Source organism: Vombatus ursinus, unplaced genomic scaffold (genome assembly GCF_900497805.2).
Source record: "Vombatus ursinus unplaced genomic scaffold, bare-nosed wombat genome assembly UNPS02009573.1, whole genome shotgun sequence".
NCBI classification, from domain to species: domain Eukaryota; kingdom Metazoa; phylum Chordata; class Mammalia; order Diprotodontia; family Vombatidae; genus Vombatus; species Vombatus ursinus.
This window is the reverse complement of record NW_020949351.1, coordinates 13,844,657-13,870,376: the sequence shown is the minus strand read 5'-3', so window position 1 is coordinate 13,870,376 and position 25,720 is coordinate 13,844,657. Positions and strand designations below refer to the sequence as shown.

General features: G+C 34.3%; 1 pseudogene; it reads left to right on the top strand.

Annotated features, from left to right (window-relative positions):
- Nucleotides 1-573: 573 nt before the first annotated feature.
- Nucleotides 574-24,955, top strand: LOC114035988 (annotated as a pseudogene).
- The last annotated feature ends 765 nt before the right edge of the window (nt 24,956-25,720 follow it).

Sequence of the window (25,720 nt, the reverse complement as noted above, 5' to 3'; positions counted from 1 at the left end):
ATTCTAGTTTTCAATTACCTTAAAAAATGATTTGAAAGGGAATTGGCAGTTGTATCAAATAATATAAAAACTGATTATATGCTAGACTCTTCTCAGTAGAGAAGGGTAGAAATATATTGTTTGAAGAGACATATTAAATATTAATGATGAAATAGATGAAATCATTTAAAAATCACAATTACTTTTAAAAAATGAGATCGTGTCTGTTTGAATCTGATGATAAATGAAAAATTTTATCCATAGCCACTTATAGAAAATAATTCATTTGCCTGTGTGTTTGCAGAACAAATATAGAGAAGTTGAAGTAATAAAGAGATCTGGGAATGAAATTCCTAAGTCTTCTCTTTTTTGAAAGCTGTTAGTCAATTTATTCATGAATGAATTAATAAATGGAGAAAGGAGGAGGTGAAATCATTTATTTAATATGTACTATGTATTAAGCACTGCTATGTGCTAGAGATAGAGATACAAGATGAATCCAAACCCTAATCTCGAGGAGATTGCACTCTAAATGAGAGAGATAATATATATTAGAATGTTCAATTACAGGTTGAATGGAAAGGGTCATGATCTATGGAGTTCATTGATAGGTCTGTTGTCAGTGCCCAGGATTCTGAAGGTGTAATGGCAGAAGAGATGGTAAGCCCCAGAAGTCCTTAGGTTGTGTTGGCAGGGCCAATGGTAAGGACTTGTAGTTCTCTATATTACTGGAAGGATTGGGGTTAGTGACTCTTAAATCATTAAATGACTGTGAAAGTTGTAGCTTATAGGAAATAGGGGAAGAAAAAGAGAATATTACCTGGTATCATCATCAAAATTCAGATAGTGTGAAGTTACTTACCTGGGGTATCTCTAGCTTATAATTTTTGAAAGCTGTTTTGATTTCAGGAAGTTCCAAAGGTGACAGGGATTGTTGGTCACAACTTGATACAGTGAAAATAGTACAAGCTTAGGAGTTATAGTCCAAATCTTGGTTCCACCATTGATGTGAAATTGCACATGTCATTTCAGTTATCTGGGCCTCAGTTTCCTCAAACTATAAAATGAAGGTGGAAGTAAATTAAAATTATGTGATATTATTTTATTTAAAGGGAAATTAAAAAAAATTAGACCCAAGCTTCAGAAAACTCCTGGACACAAGAAATTAGATTTCTAGTCCCAGATCTGCTGCTAGCATGTTGTATGATTTTGGGAAAATTACTTCACTATTTCAAGCTTTGGTTCCCTCAATTGCTTTCATTTTTTTATTCTTATTTTCAGTTCCAAATTCTCTCTTTTTCTCCCACCCCCTCCTACTCATCGAGACAAAGAATATGAGACCTAATATGTGAAGTCATGCCAAAAAAAAAAGAAAAAGAAAGTGAAAAAAACACTCCAATCTGCACTCAGAGTTTACTAGCTCTCTCTGTAGAGATAGATAGCATTTTTCATGATTAATCATTTGGAATGTTATGAATCATTGTCTTAGAGTAACTAAGTCTTGCTTAGTTGATTATTACATTATTGCTGTTAAATATATACAATATTTTCCTGATTCTACTCACTTCATTTTGTGTCTGTACATATAAGTCTTCCTTGACTTTTTGAAACCACCTCCTCTGTCATTTTAAAGTACAATATGACTCTATCAAAATCATGTGCCACAATATCTTCAACCATTCCTCAACTAATGAGCATTCTCTTAATTTCTAATTCTTTGCCACAACTACAAAAAGAGCTGCTATAAATATTTTTGTACACATGGGTCTTTTTTCTCTTTTCTTTATTTTTAACACAGATATAGTTGTGATGTTTTGGGGCTAAAAAGTATGCACAGTTTTATTTTGGGCGTAGTTCCAAACTCTTCTCCAGATTGATAAGACAAGTTCACAACACTGCCATAAGTACATTAGCATTCTTATTTTTATCAGTATTTGTCATTTTCCTTTTCTGTCATATTAGTCAATATGATGGGTGTTCAGTAGAACCTCAGTTATTTTAATTTTCATTTGTCTTATCAATAGTGATTGAAAACATTTTTATGTGAGGATTGAGGGTTTTGATTTTTCTTCTGAAAACTGTTCATATCTTTTGACCACTTATCAATTGTGGAATGTCTCCTTTTTTTTTTATAAAATTACCTCAGTTCAGTATATATTTGAGAAATATATTTGACATCTTTACCAGAGAAACTTGCTTTAAAATATTTTCCTCATTTCCTTCTTTCCTCTTAATTTTGAATACATTGGCTTTGTTTGTGCAAAAACTTTATCGAAATTATCCGTTTTATCTCCCATGATCTTATCTCTCTCTTGTTGAGTCAGAGTTTTTCCCTTTTTACCCACAGACCAGATAAGTGATTTTTTTTGCATGCTCCCCTAACTTGATTTAATGTAATGTTTTATATCTAAATCATGTACCCATTTTGAACTTACCTTGGTATGTGGTGAGAGATGTTGTACTATAGATATTTTCTGACAGACTGCTTTCCAGTTTTCCCAGAAGTGGAATAGTGAGTTTTTGCACCAGGAGCTTGGATTTTTGGATTTATCAAACCCTAGGTTACTGTGGTCTTTTAACTCTGTGTATTCTGTATTTAATCTTTTCTTTTGATCAAGCATTCTATTTCTTAGCCAATATCACATTATTTTGATGATTACCACTTGATTTCTTCCATTGTAAAATGAGAAAATTGGACAAGATTATTCCTGGAGTTCCTTCCAGCTAGAGCATTCTCTGATTCCTTTGAGTAACTCTGAAAAACCCTTGAGATCATTTTCCTACTTAGCACCAGTTTCTTTGGGAAAATGAAATAGAGAAAAGAAGGGAGTCAATTGTAGGAACCTCCTAACAGTGAGATCAAGGTGGGGTACAAAAATAACTTATTATGTTGAATTATTCTTTTGCCAATTCTGCCTTGCACCAACTTAGTTTAAAGCTAGGTTTCTATACATGTTGTTGAATGCCTGAGAATTTGATTTTTTTTAAATAAGCATGTGATAAATCACTATGGAAAAAAGATCATTTTATCAAGTGAAAATATATCTCTTGTTTCTTTTGAAGACCATATATGTTTTCATATAAGGAATTTCATTAAGCTGAAATACACCTTCACCATGAATAGACATACATTTTCTTATCATAACTGTATTTGTGTTTGTGCTCTTGGTTGAGTAAGTTCCAATGATTTTCAGGCATATACAATTGTTATTAAGGCATAGATGGGCAAACATCAAATTGAGGAATGTGGGACTTTGACATTTCTTAGAGTCCCATATTTCTCCATTTGATATCACTCCTCTATGCATTACTACCAAGTATGTATGCTGGCATGAGAATGGCTTTCTTCCATCCAGGAGATCTCAGGTAGACCTCTGACTCATGAGGCAGCTAATATATTATTTTTGCTGTCTCTTTTCTACATAGTAAGCAAGCCCTGGGAGCATATGGTCCTTAATTAGGTCCAATCGTGATGAATAATATCTGTTTAAGTGGTCAGTTAGCTCTTCCCAGAAGATTATGTTACCTCATAGAGAACAGAATTGCATAACCCCCCCCTTAGACTTTTCAATGGGAAGAAGCTTTGTATGTTCCATGTTGTTTTGAATATTTAACATGCTGCCTTCACTTCTGAGCTAGAGTCTAAAAGCTGAGATGAATGTTATATTGCTGACAACAAAGTGAAATATTGATAAAGTAATTAGTTTCTAGTGCCATATGTTCTGATTGTTACGTGTAGTTATTATGCAGCACAGTTTCTAGTGCAGATGATGAGGAGAGTCTTAGTATCACCCAGAGCTGCAGTTTTTACTGTAACGAAGCATAGCCTTCCCCAGCAAGAGACACACAAAGGTAAAATCAGGTTCAGTTCTTATTGCATCAGTGAGCTTCAAAGGAATGAAATTGGTATTGAATTTGTGGATTTGGACAGGGTCAAAGTATCAAGATAAGCACAGGCTCTCTTCTCTTGGTTCTCTCTTTCCCCTTGTTTCTCATTCTTGACCTCATCTTGCTTAACAAAGCATCATTGCTTAGTAAGGAGAAATGAAGACTTAACAATAAATCATCATGGCCTATTGCTTCCCAGCAATGGTTTCTAGTCATAAATGAATTAATATTTTAAAACACATAATTATGCAATAGATTATAAAGTAACTTTTATTACTGGGTTGTTACATTTAAAATACATTTATCTGTAAGGTTTTTACTTGACCTTAAGTAGTCAGTCAGCATTTCAAGAGAAACAATTCCTTTCCCACCCCATTCCTTCTGCACTTCTGCTATTATTGGTGTCATTTGGGGTAAAGTCAAAAAGAGAATAAAGAAAAAAAATGAAGAATTTGGCTATAACAATAAAAAGTGATTTTGCAAAAAATGACATTTTCTGCTTTTAGGGTCATTCGTTACATCCATATCAAACATGAAGATTAGGGATATGTCTCAGTATTTGGTTCAGATATCTGAAAGGGTAGTTATTTTCAGAGAAAGTGATGCCAGTTGGGGATTCCATTAGATAACTCCCTTTTCTTCCTTGCAAGGGATATATTTTCTCAAAAAGAAGAAATACCATAGCTCCAAGATATCATATCATTCCCATGATATGAGATGTCATTGTGACACTTCAGTATATCATGTGGTCTTAACTGCAAAATATTATACTTCAAAAATGTATGTTTAATAAGCCCAGTTCACTTGGTTTACCTGTAAGTATAGAGTATTAGGAAAAGAAGAAATGGTTCTATGAACAGAGACATTCAGTATTTATTTAATAAAAAGGAGAACAATTATGCTCAGAGTATATTCCTTATTCCTTAGCATAGGATCATGAACACTCATTTTGCCATATAGAACATGAGAGAGGTGTTATTTGGGATTTTTCTGTATCTGTATACATTAAAGTATACCCCTACAGCAAACCATCATGTAGAGTTGTTCTTTATAGAGATAGATAGCTCTTTCTACCTGTCACTCAGCAGCAAACTAGTGGGGAGAAAGGCAATCTACATGGTATAATGTTATATAGTTTGGTAGACTGCAAAAAAAATCTGGAAAACAATCTGGTTTCCAATCTCAGTTTTGCTGCTAACTTACTGCATGACTTTGGCCTACTCTCTAAAATTCTTTGTATTTCTTTTTTTTTTATTATTTATAAAATGAGCATACCCCTCCACCTCACCCCTATGATAGAGAAGAAATATGGAATGGCAATAGATGGAGAGCAGGTTTCAGAGACAGGAACACCTAGCTCAGGTACCACTTCTGATACACTGATTGTGTGACTCTGATCAAGTCACTTCACCAGTCAGTATTCTTAGAAACTAAGATTGTAAGTGGGGCAGCTAGGTGTAACAGTGGTTAGAGCACTAGGCCTTTATTCAGAAACATTTGAGTTCAAATCTGGCCTTAGACACTTACTAAGTGTGTGACCCTGGGCAAGTCAATTAACCTTGTTGCCTCAGTTTCTTCATCTGTAAAATAAGCTAAAGAAGGAAATGGAAAACCACTCCAGTATCTTTGCCAAGAAAACCCCAAATGCAGTCACCAAGTATCTGACAAAATTGAAATGAATGAAAAACAAAAGATCATCAGTAAAAGAGAATGTATCAAGCTGCATTGACAGAGGAAAAATCTACATTTGGAATTTATTATATCAATGAAATCACAGGCCCAATATCTATTTCTATACCTATGTAATATTTTCAGAATTGTTGTGACATTTGAGTGAGATAATATTGAAACCATTTGAAAAATTCAAAGCTTCTAAACATATATAAATTTTAATAATTATGTGGAGGAGGTGGGGAGGAAAAGTAGCTTTTCCTTTTCCCTTACAAACAATTTAATGTCTTAACATATTGTCATCCACTATTTTGCCTCACAAGAAGCATAGTGTTTTGAAAAAAGCATTGATTAGACAGGGCTGACACCTGCATCAGGATGACCAAACAGCATGACATTTGTAAAGAATAGAGCCTTAGAGGCAACATTGGCTGCAGGCAACCACACTGGCATGTTCATTCCTGTGGCTCTTGGATCCAGTCAGCATTTGTCCTTTAAGTGACTCTTATTTCCACTGAAGGAATGTTTAAGAACAGAAAGGAACATGAGCCAGTAAGGTGCAAAATAGAGCTGGAGACACTAGAGATGGAGTCAGGGACTATGGAAAAGAGTTCTTACAGCCACTTTCATCTATGTAGATGAGATGATAAACATATTTGCAAAATTCTCCAACCCAGATGTTTTTATCCTTCTCTGATTTAATTCCTTATATTCTGATTCCATAATACTGGAACACAGAGGTCTATTATAAGACACCGGATTTTCCAGTTTTTCCCCATTCTCTTATGTGATGAAGTTGAGGGCTAAAAGTTTGAAGAAGATATAAGATTCCAACCTGAGCGGGTTTTTTGTTTGTTTATTTATGTTTGCTTTGTTTGTTTGTTTGTTTAAGAGAGAAACTTGCCTATTAAAAGTACCATCCCCAATAATTAATGCAAAGAATTTCTAGAACTAATGCTCCTTTTAAACCTATCACTACTCTCTGTACCAAAGATGAAAGATGGTACCAGGGATAGTGGTTCATAATTAAGATATCACATCTAGAAAAGGAAGCTCTGGTGGCAAAGAGCCAGTGTGGCTTCATCTGAAAAAACTGTTCAAGACTAACTTTATTTCCTTCTTTCTTGTGACAGATATACTGGACTGGAAGACCACGGGGCAGTGAAAATTTAGCTAGATTTTAGCAAACCATCAATAATTTATCTCCTGAATTCTTGTGAAAAGATGAGATATGAACTAGATGATGACACAATTAGATGAATTTGAGGGGCAGAATCAAGATGGCAGAGTAAAAGCAGGTACTCACTCGAGCTCTCCCCCAAACCCTTCCAAATGCCTATAAAAACTACTCTAAAAAATTCTAGAGCAGCAGAAACCACAAAAACACAGAGTGAAACAAAATTCCAGTCCAAAACAAGCTGGATGGTCAACAGGAAAGGTCTATTACACAGGGCTGGGAGAGGAGTATAGTCCAGAGCAGGCTGTGCAGGCACAGATCAGGCCCCAAAAACCAAGAGCAGGCCTCAAGGGACTGAATCACTGGCAACTGTGGCAGTTTCCAGACTTCTTAACCCACAAACACCAAAGACAACTTGGAAAGTCAGTAGGAAAGGTTTGGCAGTGGTGGCAGTAGCGATTACTTCTGGAGGTCTCAGCCCACAGACAGCAAGGGGATTGAACAACTGCTCTGAAGTAGATTACAGGGATCTCTTTGCCAACATTGAGGCAGGATTTTGTTGTTTTGCCCATACTTGGATCAGGCTCACAGTCCTGGGGTGCAGTCCTGGGGTGAGGAGAAACACTGGCTTAGCAGAGCTTGTGGCAGCAATGGAGAGGGAACCCTCCTCATAATTCCAAGGCAGAAAAGAGTGCTTGTGGTCACTCATAGACCAGACCACAAGCCAATAAAGGAGTAAACACCTCTCCTCTGATCAAACAAACGGAAGAACTGAAAATTTACAGGTCCCTAGAAGTATCTCTGAAAACAGCTGGACAAAACCCCTGAAGCTTGGGACAGTACACCCTCCACACTGGAAGCAGAGCCCTATGTTAACAAATAGTTTAAAAGTCAAATAATTGGCTGGAAACATGAGCAAACAGTGCAAAAATAAAAAGAAAAAACCTCAGACTATAGAATCTTACTTTGGTAACAAGGAGAATCAAAACATATAATCAGAAGACAACAAAGGCAAACTCCTATATCCAAAGCCTCCAAGAAAAACATGAATTGGTCTTAGGCCATGGAAGAGCTTAAAAAAGATTTTGAAAAGCAAGTAAGAGAAATACAGGGAAAATGGGGACAGAAACGGAAATGATGCAAGAAAATCATGAAAAAGAGTCAACAGCTTGCTAAAGGAGACCAAAAAATACTGAAGAAAATAACACCTTAAAAATAGACTAGACCAAATGGCAAAAAAAGGTCCAAAAAGCCAATAAGAAGAAGAATGTCTTAAAAAGCAGAATTGGTCAAATGTAAAAGAAGGTCAAAAAGTTCAATGAAGAAAATAACTATTTAAAAATTAGAATGGAGCAAATGGAAGTTAACAACTCTATGAGAAATCAAGAAATTATAAAAGAAAACCAAAAGAATGAAAAAAAAATAGAAGACAATGTGAAATATCTCATTGGAAAAACAACTAACCTGGAAAATAGATTCAGGAGAGAATTTAAAATTTTTTGAACTACCTAAAAGCCATGATCCAAAAAAAGCCTAGATATCATATTTCAAGAAATTATCAAGGAAAACTACCCTGATATTCTAGAACCAGAGGGTAAAGTAGAAATTGAAAGAATCCACCAATCACCTCCTGAAAAAAATCCCTAAAAGAAAACTCCCAGGAATATTACAGCCAAATCCAGAGTTCCCAGGTCAAGAAGAAAATATTGCAAGCAGCCAGAAAGAAACAATTCAATTATTGTGGAAACACAATCAAGATAACACAAGATTTAGCAGCTTCTGTATTAAAGGGTCAGAAGGCTTAGAATGTGATATTCTGGATGTCAAAGAAGCTAGGATTAAAACCAAGAATCACCTACCCCAAAACTGAGTGTAATCAATGAAGAAGAAAAATTAATATTCAATAATGTAGAGGAATTTAATGCATTCTTGATAAGCTAGAGCTAAATAGGGAAAAAATGACTTTCAATTACAAGCTTCAAGAGGAGCATGAAAAAGTAAACAAGAAAGAGCCATTATAAGGAACTTATTAAAGTTGAACTGTTTACATTCCTACATGGAAAGGTGATATCTGTAATTTGTGAGATCTTTCTCATTATTAGGGTATTTGGAGGGAATATAGATAGATAGATAGATAGATAGATAGATAGATAGATAGATATAGATATATAGATGTATAGGTATATTGATATAGATAGAGGCATCTATATCTATCTATCTATACATATAGATAGATATAGAGAGAAGGCATGTGAGTTGAACATGAATAAATAAATAATAAAATTAAGGGGCAAGAGAGGAATATACTGGGAAAAAAGAGAAAGGAAGAGGTAGGTAAAGTAGAATTTGGTAAATTATAGCTTTTACAGTGGAGTGGAAGAGGTGGGAGGTGAAAGGGAATGAGTGAATCTTACTCTCATCAGATTTTGTTTAAGGAGGGAATAACATACACATTCAACTGGGTATGGAAATCTCTCTTACCCTATAGGAAAGTGGAGGCAGAGGGGATAATAGGGCATGTGTGATAGAAGAGATGGCAGATTAGTGGAAGGGGTAATTACAATGTATGCTATCAAGGGTGGGGGGTAGGGGAGTGATGGGGAGAAAATTTGCAATTCTTAATTCTGTGCAAGTGAATGTTGAAAACTAAAAATTAATTAATTAATTAAAAAAACTAAATTGATGAATTTGAAATTGAATGAATGGTATGGCCAGTATAGTCATCACAGCTCGAAGTCAACATGTCAGGAATTCTTCAATGAAGTGCCTCATGATTCATTCCTTTATTTTGTGCTAGGTAACATTTTCATTAATGAGTTTGGCAGAGTCATTATACCAAGCTAGAAGGAAGGTTTACATTTGGTAATAGAATCAGGATCCACAAATATATTGGCAAATCAGAGCTGCTAATACTTTTCATACACTTTTTCTTTAGGACATTAAACTCAAAAATATATTGAAAGCCCTCACTAAAGATATTTTGTTTATGTTGGTTGTGACTATTGATATTTACCATATTTGAAATTAAAATGCCTTAGTGTTAGTTTGAAAATAGATAACAGACTCCCTAAACGTGTCTCAGGGATCCCACCCTTCCCTTGGTGGCCTTGGATGACACTTTGAAAAACTCTAGGTGAATCTAAGATGAAATTTAATAAATATAAATGTAAATACTTACACTTGAGTTTTTTAATCAACTTTATTCATGAAAATTTTATGAAGAACTGGTAGACAGGTCTTATGTTCTTTAAAAATATTCTTGGGGTATGTGAATTTAGGGCTCAGTGTGATTCAGCAACATAATGTGGTCATCAAGGAAGCAAGTACAATTTTGCTGTTGTTTTTCAGTTATTTTCCTGCCATGTCCAACTCCTTGTTATCCCATTTAGGGGTTTCTTGTCAAAGATACTGGAGTGGTTTGTCATTTCCTTCTCTAGCTCATTTCTCAGAAGAAGATACTAAGGCAAAGAGGGCTAAGTAATTTGTCCAGAATCACACAGCTAGTAAGTGTTTGAATCCAGATTTGGACCTGGGAAGATGAGTCTTCCTGACTCTGGGACCAGCAATCTATCCAGTGTACCACCTAGCTGCTCCTAAATTCGATTATTTTGAGCAGTCATGATGTGATAACCCTTCTGTTCTCTGTCTCAGTTTTAACTCATCTAGTATACTGAGTATAATTCAGGATACCATACTTCAAGAAAAATATCAACAATCTGGAGAAAATTCAGAAACAGATAATTAGGACAATGAAGAACTTGTTTAAAAATCAGTTGAGAGAAATGGTGATGTTTAATCTGTAGGAGATACAAATCATAGGGAACATAGTAGTTGTATTCAAATGTTGAAAGTTATGTCAGATGGAAGAGAAATTAGTCTGGTTTCAGAGGTCTGAATCAGGAAAATGGATGAAAGTTGCCAAGATGCCCTTTTAGACCTGATACCAAGAAGAAGAAGAAAATCTACAATTTGATCTGTCCCAAACTGAAGTGAATTGCTTTGGCAAATGGTGCCAATGGAAGACTACATGACCACTTGTCAGATAATATTGTATCCTCAGTACCTAAAACAATTTGGGATTCCTTTCAGGTACATTTTAAACAAGATGGCTCTTGACGTCTCTTCTATGTCTCAAATTCTGTGAAGTTTAGAGAGGGTTATTGATGTAAGGAACGTAAAATGTCAAAATCATGAAGAGCTAACAAGACACTGATAGAAGACCTTGGTCAGAATGAAGACTCTGGGCATCTGAGTGTGAGAAAATGATACTGAATGGAAGATAACATTTTTTAAAGAGTTACAGACATGAAAATCACAATTTTACAAAAGAATTTTTGCTATGTTTTTATCTTCACCCCAAAATACACATTGATGAAATCTTTCATTCATCCCATCCCATAAGCAACCAAATATTTTATTCATACCTATCCATCTCTCTATCTCTGTATCCATTTGTTCATCTTCTATCATGTATCTATCATCTTTTTTAATCACTCTTTCTACAAATATATATATATATCTTTATGCAGATAAAGGTTTACAAAGTTCTGGAAGAAGCCTTAATATTTCTGAAAATTTCAGGAAGGTAAAATCTCTCCTGATTAATTATAAGCTTTTGAGAGAAGAGTCTGTTTCTTTCCATTTCATTTTGGTTTCATGTCACCTATCCTTAATCCCATTCCTGACAAAGAGTAGGAACTTAGTAAATTCTGGCTGATTGCTTGACTTGAATATTGTTGCTTATTTAGTTAGAATGGATAATATTTTTTTTTACTCCCACACAATCTATACATACACTTCCAAGAGAAGAAAGAAAGCAGGATCAAGACTCCAAACTATTGGGTGTAGAAGTCACTTGAGGTTTGGCTTTCAGTAGGAAAGAGTTTTAATAGCTTGAAAAAGTAAATATAGAGCTGACAAGCCACAGAGCCTGGGTGTTTCTTTCCTATCTTCCCCCTTCCCAATTCCATATTTCAAAAGTTTCTGACATGCACCCACATTGTTACATTGGCTATAAGGGAAATGAAAGCAATGCATAACCAAATAGAAGGCAAAGTGATGAGAGAACTGGACTTGACACAAGGAAGAGCTGAGTTCAAATACTGCCTCAGATATTTTCTAATTTTATGACCATAGGCAAATAAGATAAATTCTCTCACCCTCAGTTTCCTCATCTATAAAAATATGGATAATGATTGCATCTACCCTTTAAGGATTTTGTGAAAGTCAAATGAGGTAATATATGTAAAACACTTTGTAACTCATAAAGAGCTATATGCATGTTGAATGCAATTGTTATTATAGTAACAGAAGTCTACTTCTAAGGGAAATTACTGGTATGACATTTCTCTGAGAATATACGTGTGTGCACATGCATATACACATATATCCACACATGTGTATGTATGTACACATTTGCATATATGTATATGTTTATTTGGATTGTTATTATAGAAATACTATTCTAGTTGCAAGATCAATATTTATTATAATATTTCTCTGGAAATGTATGTAATGTGTATATATGTACACACAAATGTTACAAAATATAAATGGGCATGTACATATACAAATATATGTATATGTATATATGTATATACACAGATGTGTGTATCTGTATAGACATACATGTAGGTATATGATAAAGTATATGTATTCATAACCATATATAAATGTATACATAAATATTTGGTAGATATCATGTGTGTACATACAATAATGTATGCACATATCAACTCATATATACATGTTCAGATGGAACACCTGTTTCAGAATAATGCAGTTCACTGAAAGATAAGCAATTTTTTTTAAAATCAATTTTAATTGATGTTTTGAAAAATTCAGTAAAATATTGAACACAAACCAAATGATATTATTTCATTTGTAAAATGTATGAATGTTTGGTATCATCAAATGATAGATAAGGAGCCTCATAATTCACCTATAATTTATAAAAGGAATTTCCCACTAAAAAAAATTAAGTTTCAGAGTGAGCAAACAAATCTAAGATTCCAGGGGTCACATGAAACTAAAAAGAGAGAGGGAGAGAAGAAAGGAAAAGAAGCCCAGAGGTTAAAAATAATTCTTCAAACATCACAGAACAATAATTTGGCTGTTGAACTTGAAAACACAGAGGATAAAAATCAGCAATCCAAAATAATTGAATTGAGGGTCTTTAGCTTCCTGTACAACTATGTGAATATATTGAAGGATAGAATACCATGCACTTGGGAAATGATAAGCACATTTCCATTGTTAGTTTTCTGAAGGGTATGCATTCTTCTTTCCAATATACTATTAAAGGTTATTAAGACAAGCTCCTTAGTGTGAAATTACTTATACATGACATACTAGGCAAACAAAGAAATCAATATAATTTGGATGGAATCATTAGCTATTGAATATGGAGAGCAAGATGGAAAAATCTTAATGGGAAATGATATTCAGAAGACAGAAAATATACTTCATTGTGTTTTTATATCCCTCTCCTTATAAACTGTTTTTTTTTTTTGCCTTCTACTTTTATTAACCTTAAGTCATTAGGCTAGGAATATTGAAGGAATATTCCTGATTCCTTCAACCCTCAGGAAGCTTGGACACCCTCATAAACTCTTTAAAGGAACTTGTTGATTTAGCTAGTGAAAATATCACCTTTTCTACTACTCTGGATCTTCCTTGGGATAAAGTTAGGGATTTCACTTTAAGTGTTGAATCTCCTGTTCACATCATTTTATACTTATGCCCCTTTCTCACCTTTTATATTGCTACCACCCTATTGTCCACCTTATTACTCCACCACTTGACAATAGCAATAGCCTTCTGTTTGGTCTCACTGACACAAATGCCCCTTACTCCAGTCCATTCAATGAAAAGAATGATCTTCCAAAAATGCAGGTCTAACCATGAAACTCTCAGGTCAATAAAATCCAATGGCTTTTGATTACATTCAGAATTAAAAATAAAATCCTCTGTTTGGGCTTCATAGCCTGATCCTTTCCTACCTTTCCAATCTTCTTACACTTTAATGCTCTTTCATATTCTGTGATACAATGATCTAGTTTCCTTGCCATTCCTTGGACAAAACACCACATCTCTTGAGTCTATCCATTTTCACTGGTGGTCCCTTATTCCTGGAATGCTCTGCTCCCTTATCTCTGAATCCTGACCTCCTAAGTTTTCTTCAAATTTCATCTAAAAGTCCACCTTGTACAAGGTTACTTTCTTAGCCCCCCTTAATATTAGTGCATTCTCTGTGAGATTACCCTCAATTTATCTTGTATATGTCTTGTTTGCATATAGTTATTTACATATTATCTCCCCCATTATAATGTGAGATCCTTGAGATTAGGGGCTGTTTGACCCATTCTTTATATAGGGAGCAATAACATATTGTCTTTCACATAGCAAGTACTTAATAAATGCTTGTTTACAAATTGACTCCTATACCTAAGGTACTGCTTGATATGTTAATGAAACTGTTTTTATTATTAATGTAATCATCATCTTTGTCATAATTGTCACCATTGATGTTATTACTACTACTATATTATTTTATCACTATTTTATAATGTAATCCTTTGTGTTTGATTGATCTGCTCATGTAGTCTCAACAATCAGAAATAGTTATCTAGTGCCTAAAAGTAGTAGATACTATCACTTTCATTGCATGAGTGCACCTAATGGATTTTCTATTTCTTTCTAACTAAAAATATTGTAATATTCATAATTCTGCCCTACCTACTCTCTGTCTCACACAGTTGTTGTTGGAATTAATAATAACTTTGAAATAGTTAGTCATAAATAGTAGGTTATTATTATTATAAATTTTCAAAATCCTTATAAAATGCCCCTAAATCTGTAGTGGTCCACCAAATTTTGTTGTTCTTGTAAAAGAAATGAAAAGCAAATTCTTTTATAGCTTTCTTGTTTCTGGAAGGGCAATTATAAGGTGCCTTTGTCATTTACTGAATCATTTAGCATTTCTTTTTTATTATTTATGTTGAAAAGGGAATTATTTTGGAATCCTAGACTTATAGAACTCTAAAAGATCTTTCAGACTATATCATCCACTTTTGTTATATAGAAATCAGTTGTAAACATACCTGAATGAAAATAAAAAAGGAAGAATTTCTAGAGCTGGAGCTACATCTCACCTCTTCATTTTAAAGATTTTACAGATGACATAAAGGTCTACATAGGTTCAAGGTACACCATTAACAAATATCAGAGGTAGAATTTGAGGTCAAGTGCTATCAATTCAAAGTTACTGTTCTTTTCACTGAATGGCACGAATACATTTACAATGTGCCCTTAGTCCAGAAACTTTGAAAATAAAGGGCAGATAATGAGGTGCTAAATGAGTGACAAATATTATGCCATACCCTGTGACCTCAACAAAAATTAAGTGTTTCTATTTCATTGACTTAGAAAGTGAGCTCAATCACATTGCTTGAGCAAAAGACTATGATGTAGGTGGCTTTAAAATGATATCATACATGTAAAAAGTTATCAGTTAGAAGTAACATAAGACTCAAAGCTCTGTGACATTTAACTCCTTTGATTATACCAAAGTAGGGGGGAGGTGAATTTACTTTCTCTCTCTTCTCCATCATTTTCTCCCATCCCTTTACCCTATTGTGCAGTCAGTAGAAAACTAGAATGCCAATCAATATCAATCAAAAATAGAAAGAAAATAGAGTCCTCACAGTGCTTGGGGCATAAGTTGTCTTGGTCACATGTTTTCTTTTCATGACTATCTCATTACCAATTATACAGCAAGTTTGTGGACACTCTTCCCACTGACTTTGCATGTATTTATGAAAAAGTAGTTTATGGGAAGAAGTTGTTTACCTATTTCTTAAACTCATCTTCTTTAGTAAACCCCTTTGCTTTAAGCTAATTGTGACTATTAATATTGGAAGAAGTGCATAAGTGCATGCTAATGAGCTACAGTTTTAGAAGAGATACCCCACATGGCACAGTAGAACTTGAGTAGTAGCCATCTCCTAAGGAGGGTAGTCCTGATTGAGTGCCAAAATATACAGCAAAAGAAGTATATCCCCCTCCTAGCCCCATTCTGATGAAATACCCCAATTCGTAAGACTCATATGAGAAAGAACAGTTTAAAAAAATTGGTGTGATCAATTCAACTCATGAGTCAAAGTTAAGTAGAAGAGACTAGAATTTTAATTCATTAGTCACAATTATAGGGGGATTTACTCAGCAGGCAATGAAGACTAATCAATCAGAATTTGACTTATTGCTCTGTTGAAATTTGCCAGTATGACACTCCCATCCAAAAATTAGCCATCTGCCCTTAACTTCAATGACAAGAAGCTTTTCCATGAAGGGATTTTCTTCATACTTTGAGTACATCAGCATGTTCCACTTCATTTTATCTCATTCTGTGAATCTTCAGTGATCCTTAATGGCAACTGGGAAAAACAACAACAACAAGGTTTTGTTCTTCCAGTATTTGTTTATTATTTGAGTTTTTTTTTTATTAAGTGCAAATGATGAGTATGGAGTAATGGAATGTCAAATACTGATGAGACTACCAAATGGGTTTACTACAATAACCTACTTTGAATGTGTATGTGTATTTAATGTTTGTGAGCAGGGGCTTCCTCCATATTTTATCTCTGACAAGGATGTTATACTTAAAGAATTAATAGTCTCTTTTTATTTAAATAGTGTCACATCAAGTGGTTATAGATTGAAAAAGAAATCTATTTGTCAACAGAGTATTTTTCCAGATGACAGCCAAAGGTTCATCAAATGACTCATTTTTTTTTATTAAATTCAGTGGAGCTTTATGTATTATCAAGACTATTTTATGTATTATATATTTATATATTATCTGACTTTATGCATAGTGTAGACTATACATTATTTATAATATAGTCCAACCTTAACATTCTACAAATGAGGAAAATGAAATCCAGGAAGATAACATGACTTTCCCCAAATAATACTGTGAATAAATAGCAGAGCCAGAATTTGAACTCAGTTCATTGGACTCCAAATGCAGCATTCTTTCTATTATACCGTATTGCCCATACCTACTCTGAAAGCTGGGAAAACCAATTCTTCCCACATATACATCTGTATTTCTGCATATTTAAATCTAGAATTGCATATAACTTCCTCTAATATTTGCCCTTTTGTTCCTCATATAATAGGGAAAACATGAAAGGAAATATGAATAAGATATTTGCAAATGTGTATTGATGAATATGGATCAAATTTATTTTCATCAGCTATGTCAATTTCAATATGAAGGCTAAGTTATGTAAACTTTCATAAAATTAGAAAACTAAAGAGGCTTATTATACCACTTTTAAAGAAAGAAATTTATGAGCCCCATTGCCTTTTTACATACTTTTATAGATGACAAAGAAATAGCATTGTTTCTTTCTTAATCCCAAATCTGTTCCAATTGCTTAGGACAAGATACCTGCCAGATTGTTAATCTTTCCTAAATGTACATATTTAAAATTTTTCTGAGTTTTATGGTTTTCCCAAACCATTGACAACTTTTCATATTCTCATATATCAGTTAATCCATCATTTCAGTTTAAAATAAATTTCCATTTAAAAGCAGAAAACATGGATTTAGTTTGAACATACTTCTGACAAAGAAGCAAATTCCTAAGTGAGCAAGTAATCGTACAAAGTCAACAATTCATTACTTCTTAAAGAACAGAGCTTACTCTCTATATTCCTCTGCATAAACACAGGTTCATCAAAATGAAGGTGTTATACTTGAGGCATGACTTTTTTTTTTTACTGATTTCTTCTCTGAATGTGTCCACAAATACAGCCACTGTGATTTAAAAATCAATACATCCTCAGTCATACAGACACATGCATTATATTTAATTTAAAAATATCCTATTGGTAGTTGAAATATAAAAGTACCTGTATACTTTATTGAAAATAATATTAGTTATGTAAGTATGATTTTTTAAATATTAAAAAATTTCAAAAATAAATATAAAACCAAATACTCCAGAAAGTTATACTATCTAAAATAATCTCTATGTAATTGCTATAAACGTATGTGTGTATAATTCCAAATGATACTGAATTCAACTGAAATTATTAATTGTTATAAGCACAATGATCCCATTCAGTTCACAAATCTTAATTCCAATATTCTCAAAAGTCTTCTCTAATTTAGAAGAAAGGAAAGATGAAAACTTAGATTATGAACCAGAACTCTGACTCTGCACTAATTAATTAACTTTATGCTGCATGTTCTTGTATATATAAATATTGTTCCCTCCCCCAACATAATTCAACTTCCTTGAAGTTAGGAACTGTTTCATCTTTGTCTTATATCCCCATTGCATCATATAGGTGCTTATCAGGAGACTATATCCTAGTATCGAGTGCTTAATAAACTCTTGGTGAGGGATTGATTTATTGATTGATTGGTTAGTGCAGTGTAAAGGACATGGAATATGGAGCTAAGACTTAAGTTCAACATTAGTCTTTGCCACATACTAACTATGGAACCCTGGGCAAATCTCCAGCAAAACAGGAGCAGGCCTTGGGAGCCACTGAACCAGCAGTAGGGGCTGCTGCTCCTGGAAATCTCAGGCCACACACAGTAAGGTGGTAAAACAACTAGTTAGAAGGAAATTATAGGAGTCTTTGTTAGCACTGAGTCAGAACTTTGTTGCTTTACCCATAATCAGATCCAGGTCACTGTATTGTGTGGCAGTACCAGGGCAAGGAGGAACACTAGTACATTAGAGCTTTCAGCAACAGTGGAGCAAAGACCTTTCTCACAGTTCCAGGGCAAAAGAAAAAGCATTTGAGGTCATTCACAGTCCACAGTAGAGGCCGAGAGAGTAGTAACCAGACCTCTCCTTAGATCGTACCACCTTGAAAAAAATAAAAACTTACAGGTCCATAGATGTATCTTTGAAAACAGCTGCACAAAACCATTAAGGTTTGGAACAGTGCACCCTCCACCCAGGAAGCAGAAGCCTACTTTAACAAAGAGTTACAAGTCACGTAACAGGTTAGAAAAATGAGCAAACAACAGAAAAAAAAATCTGACCTTAGAAAGTTGCTATGGTGACAAGGAAGATCAAAATAAACACTCAGAAGAAGATAATAAAGTCAAAATTCCTACTTCCAAAGCCCCTAAGAAAAATAGGAATTGGTATCAGATCATGAAAGAGCTCAAAAAGGATTTTGAAAACCAAGTAAGATGATAAGGGAAAAACTGGGAAGAGAAATGTGAGTGATGCAAGAAAATCATGAAAAAAAGGCATAAGCTTGGTAAAGGAGAAAATAAAACCTTGAAAAACAGACTAGACTAAATGGTAAAAGAGGTACAAAAAACCCGTGAGGAGAATAATGCCTTAAAAAGCAGAATTGTCCAAATAGGAAAAGAGGCACAAAAATTCATTGAGAAAAAAAAATTCCTTAAAAAGTAGAATTGGCCAAATGGATAAGGAGGTACAAAAGCTCACTAAAGAAAATAATTCACTAAAAATTAGAATTGAGCAAATGGAAGTTAATGACTCTATGAGAAATCAAGAAACAATGAAATAAAATCAAAAGAATAAAAAAAAAGAAGACAACATGAAATATGTTATTAAAAAAAAAAACAACTGATCTGGAAAACAGATCCAAGAGATATAATTTAAAATTTATCAGACTACCTGAAGGCCATGATAAAAAGAGTCTAAACATCATCTTTCAAGAAATTGTCAGGGGCAGCTAGGTGGCACAGTGCATAGAGAGCACCAGCCCTGGATTCAGGAGGACCTGAATTCAATCCGGCCTGAGACACACAACACTTACTAGCTGTGTGACCCTGGGCAAGTCACTTAACCCCATTTCCTAGCCAAAAAAAAAGTTATCAAACTGTACTGAGGTCCTAGAACCATAAGATAAAATAGAAATTGAAAAAATCCACCGATCATCTTTTGAAAGAGATCTCAAAAAGAAAACTGCCAGGAATATTATATCCAAATTCCAGTGCTCCTACATCAAGGAGAAAATATTGTAAGCAGCCAGAAGTAAACAGTTCAAATATCAAGGAGCCACAGTCATGATAACACAAGGTTTAGCAGCTTTACTTTAAAGGATGGAGAGTATGGAAAATTATATTTGGGAAGGCAAAGGAGCTAGGATTACAACCAAGAATCACCTACTGAGCAAACTGAGTATCATCAGGGGAAAAATGTACACTCAATGAAACAGAGGACATTCAAGAAATCTTGATGAAAAGACTAGAGCTGAATATAAAATTTGGCTTTCAAATACAAGCCTCAAGACAAACATTAAAAGGTAAAAATGAAAGAGAACTCATAAGAGACTTAAAAAGGTTAAATTGTGTATATTCCTACATGGGGATACATTTGTAACAAATGATAATGTTCTCATTATTAGGGCAAATAGGAGTATAAATAGACAGAGGGCACAGGTATAAACTGAATAAGAAGGGATGACATCTAAAAAAACAAAATTAAGATCTGAGAAAGGAATGTACTGGAAGAAAGGGAAAGGGAGAGGTAGAATAGGGTAGATTATCTTACATGAAAGAGTCAAGAAAAAGCTTTTTCAGTGGAAGAGAAGAGGGGGGACAAAGGAGGAAATAAGTGAACCTTACTCTCATCTGAATTAACTCAAGGGAGGTATAGAAATTTAATCAATGGAGTATAGAAATCTATCTTATCCAACAAGAATGTAGGAGGGAAAGGGGTAAGAGGAGGAGGGCTCAGAGAAGCAAAAGGATATTGAGGGACAGGGTAGTCACAAGCAAAACACTTTTGAGGAGGGACATGGCAAAAGGAGAAAGAATAGAATAAATGGGGGAGAATAGAATGGAGGGAAAATCATTTAGTAATAGTAATTGTGAAAAAAATTTTGAAGAAAGTTTCTCTGATAAAGGCCTCATTTCTCAAACATATAGAGAATTCAGTCAAATTTATAAAAATGAGAGCCATTCCCTAGTTACTAAATGTTCAAAAAGGTGTAATCAGTTTTCAGATGAAGTAATCAAAGTTCTCCATGGTCATATGAACAAATGCTCTAACTCACTGTTGATTGGAGAAATGCAAATTAAAACAATTCTGAGGTACTGCCTCATACCTATTAGATTGGCTAATAGAACAAAAAAGGAAAATGAGTAATTTTGGAGTAATTTTGGGAAAAATGGGACATAAATACATTGTTGGTGGAATTGTGAACTGATTAAACCATTCTGTAGAGCAATTTGGAACTATGTCCAAAAGGCTATAAAACCATGCATACACTTTGACCTAGTAATACCACTATTAGGTCAATATCCCAAAAGAGATTAAAAAAAAGGAAAAGCACTTATATGTGCAAAAATATTTATACCAACTCTTTTTTGGTGGCAAAGAATTGGATATTGAGGGGATGCCCATCAATTATGGAATGGCTAAGCAAATCATGATATGTAATTATGATGTAATACTATTGTGCTATAAGAAATGATAATCAGGATGTTCTCAGAAAAGCCTGAAAAGACTTACATGAACTGATGCACAGTGAAAGGTATTGTGTACAAAGTAACATTAATGTTGTAAGACATCGTAAGAGAAATAACTTATGTTGTCTGAATATAGATTGAAGCATACTTTTTTAAACTTTATTGTTGAGTCTTTTTGTCAGTTTTCTTTCACAACATGACATATGGAATGTTTTGCATAACTACACATGTATAATCTATATCAAAATGCTTGCCTTCTCAATGAGGGGGGTGGAGAGGGAGGAAGTGAGAGACTTTGAAATTCAAAGTTTTAAAAACAGATTTTTAAATTGTTTTTACATGTAACTGGGGGAAAATAAAATATAAAAAAAGAAACTTTTATCTCACCTACAGTGTAGAGTGGGGGGGGGGGGCTTGATGGCTGAGTAGAAGAAGATTGAAGAAATTTCCACTGCAGAGGAATGTCAAGCACAGCTGTGCTGACCATACAGATCACAGGCTGTGGCTGCAGGGAGAAAAAACTAATGCATACCTGGTAAGTGCACCAGCAGTAGTTTCTGGCTGTGGGCACTTGAAGGGAGTTTTTGGTTTCAATTTCAGGGCAGAGATAACAGCTGTAGTTTGCAGCCAGCCAAGGGCCTGCAGGGAGCAAGATCATTTGTGGGACACTGTGACTAGGGGCCCTATCTGTGGCTTAGGAGTGGGAAGGACAGCTCAAGTTTGAGCCCTGGGAAATACCTTAGAAACTAACAGTAAGAAGGACCTGAGACTTTGGGGCATCATTCCCCATGCCTCAGGTCTATAATGTGATTATACTAATAGTTGCTAAATAAACAAATAGATATATGAATAAAAATAAGGAAGCAAAGGAGAAAGAACCCAAACATAAATGGCTACTATGGGGACAGAGAAGATCTGGATTCATATTCAGAGGAAGACAACAGAGCAAAAAAAAGTCACTCTATTTTCAATTAGAAATGTCAAATGATCCCAAGAAGAAAAAGAGTTCTTGGAGGAACTTAAAAAGGATTTTAAAAATCAAATAAGAAAAATTGAAGAAAAAAATAGAAAAAAATAAAAACAATCCAAGAAAATCAAGAAAATTACAAAAAGAAAATCAACCAACTTTATATATAGAATCAAAAATATAAGGAAGAAAACGATTCCTTGAAAACTTGAATTGGGCAAAAGGAAGCTAATGAAATTCTAAGACACCAAGAAATAATAAAATAAAATTGAAAAAATGAAAAAAAAAGAAGATCATGTGAAACCTGTCAGAAAAACAAGTGATCTAGAGAATAGATCAAAGGGAAATAATATAAGAATAGTCAGGCTACTTGAAAGGTACAATAAATAAAATAATCTTGATATAGTATTACAAGAAATTATCAAGGAAAATTGACCTGAAATTCTAGAACAAGAAGCCAAAACAGAAATAGAAAAAAATCCATGGATCTCTACCTGAAAGAGATCCCAGAAGGAAAACTTACAAGAGTATCATAGCCAAGTTTCAAACCTCCCAGGTTAAGGAAAAATATTAGAAGCAATAAAAAAATAAATAAATATCATAGAGATACAATAAGAATTACACAAGACCTAGCAACTACTACATTGAAGGACCATAGGTCTTGGAATACTATATTTCATAGAGCAAAAGAGCTAGGGTTATGACCAAGGGTAACTTCCCAAACAAGGTTAACTATAATCTTGAATGAAAAAAGGGACATTTATTGAACTGAAAGACTTTCAGGTATCTATGACAAAAACCACAGAACTTAAGGGAAAATTTAACCCATAAAATCCAGGAGAAATATAAAGTAAATGTTAAAGACCAATTATAAGGACCTGAATGAAGTTAAATTGTTTACTTCTTATATGTGAAAATATTATCAGTACTTTCTGAATATTATCATTATTTGGGTAGTTTGAAAAAAATGGTTTGGGCTGAGCTATGTATGATGAGGTAATTCTTAAAAAATAATACTGTGTTAGGAGAGATAAAAGGGAGTAATTATCTCATAAAAAATGAAGCATAAAAGAAAAAATTGATACAAAAGAAACAAGTAGGGGGGAGAGCAGATAGTAATAGAATCTTACTGTCATCACAAATGGGTTAAATAGGGTAGGGGGAGAGGAGAAGGGAGGGACTCTTGGAGGGGTGGATAGGTTAGGGAACAGGAGGGCAAGGTAGAAGGTAGAAGTAAAACAGAGACATGAGGAGTGATAGGAATAAGGTGAGAAAGATAGTGAGGAAAAATAGGATGGAAGAAAATACACAAGTGATTATACCTTAGAATGTGAATGTGATGAATTTACCCATAAAGTGGAAACTTATAGATTAAAAATTTGAATTCAACAGTATGTTGCTTCCAGGAAACACTGTAAAAATAAGAGATGCACACAAAGATAAAATAAAGGTCAAGAGTAAAATTTATTACGTAAAAAAACAAGGGTAATAATCATGATCTGAGACAAAGTTAAAGCTAAAATAGATTTAACCAAAATAGAAAAAAATAGAGAAAATATACTATCAGCAATATTATTTAATATTGCTTTAAACCATTTGAAATAACTAGATAGTATAAAATACCTGAGAGTATACCTATAAAAACAGACACTGGAACTATATAAACAAACATAAAACACTTTTTATACAAATAAAATCAGATCTAAATAATTGAAGTAATATTTATTGTTCATGGGTAGGTAAAGCCAATATAATAAAAAAAAATGACAGTTTTGTCTAACATCTATTTATTCAATGCCATCACAACTAAATTATGAAAAAAAACTTACAGAGTTAGAAAAAAATAATAATAAAATTCATATGTATAATCAAAAAGTCAAGGATTTGAAAGAAACCAAGGAAAAAGATGTAAAAGAAGCAGATTCAGTCTCTTTCCTTTCTCTCAAGATGGCGGACAAAAAACCCCCAAAGGCACCGAAGGAAAAGGAGGTCTGAAATGGAAAAAAGGAGAAAAACAAGATTTAAGATGTGGCTGAAAAGGTGGTGAAAAAGCTTCGAAAGCACTGCAGTTGGAACCCAGGCCTGGCCCGAGGGATGGGTAGATACTCTAGGTCTGCAATGTATTCCCAGAGAGCCATGTACAAGCCAAAACATGCTGCACCAAAATCCCGAATTGAAAGGAAAAAGAAACAGAATGTGCCTGCTACTGTCTCAAACCCAGTTGGTGGTGATAAGAATAGAGGAACTCGTGTGGTAAAAAATCACAAGATGCAGAGGTGTTACTCTACTGAGGATGTGCCTACAGAGCTGCAACATCATGGCAAAAAGCCCTTCAGCCAGCATGTGAGGAGACTTCAATCTGGCATCACCCCAGGCATGGTTCTGATCGTGCTCACTGGCCGCCACAGGGGCAAGAGAGTGTTTTTCCTGAAGCAGCTGGCTAGTGGCTTGCTACTGGTTACTGGACCTCTGACCATTAACCATGTTCCTTTGAGAAGGACGCATCAGAAATTTGTCATTGCCATCTCTACCAGGGTTAACCTTTCAGGTATAAAAATTCCAAATCATCTTACTGATGCTTACTTCAAGAAGAAGAGGCTCTATAAACCTAGACACCAAGAAGGAGAGATTTTTAACTCAGAAAAAGAGAAATACAAGATTATGGAGCAGCACATGGCTAATCAGAAAATAGTGCCCTGCTCCAAATCAAGAAAATTCCTCAGCTCTGTGGCTACCTGCATTCTGTATTTTCTCTCTCTCCAAGGGAGTTTATCCTCACAAACTGGTGTTCTAAATGCCTTGCACAGAACTCTCATTAAAATATTTGGAATAACTTTTTTGAAAAAGCAGATTCAGCAGTATCAGACTGTAAACTATATTGTAAGATGAGAGCATTGTTGAAGTATAAAATGGATATTTTTATTATTTTAAATTAAAATTTTCTTATATAAACAAAATCTATGCAGGCAAGAATAAAAGTAATGCAGAAAATTGGGGAAAAAATCTTTCATGGACAGTCTCTCAGATAGGATATGATTGAGTTGGGATATTGCTGTGGTGTAGGAAATGATGAGCTGGATGATTTAGAAAAACATGAGAAGACTTGAACTTATGAAGGGAGATGCTATCCACCTTCAGGGAAACAAATGACAATTGGAAATAAGCATAGTGCAGTCATACACACACACACACACACACACATATATGGGTGTATATGTATGTTTATAGATATCTATCTATATGTATAATATATATACATACATAATGCATACTATTAAACATGGATATATGTATGTATATGTGTGTATATATATATATATGGGTGTGTGTGTGGGTGTGGGTGTGTGGGTGTGTGTGGGTGTATGTGGGTGTGTGTGTTTGTATACCCAATACTGGAAAAAGTTATTCTTGTTTCTCATGTCCCACTTTTTCTTGTGTTATTCTGCATACATATGGTGGCAACTAGGTGACACAGTGGATAAAGTGCCAGGACATGAACCAGGAAGATTCATCTTCATTAGGTCAAATCTGTCCTCAGACATGTGCTGGCTTTATGACA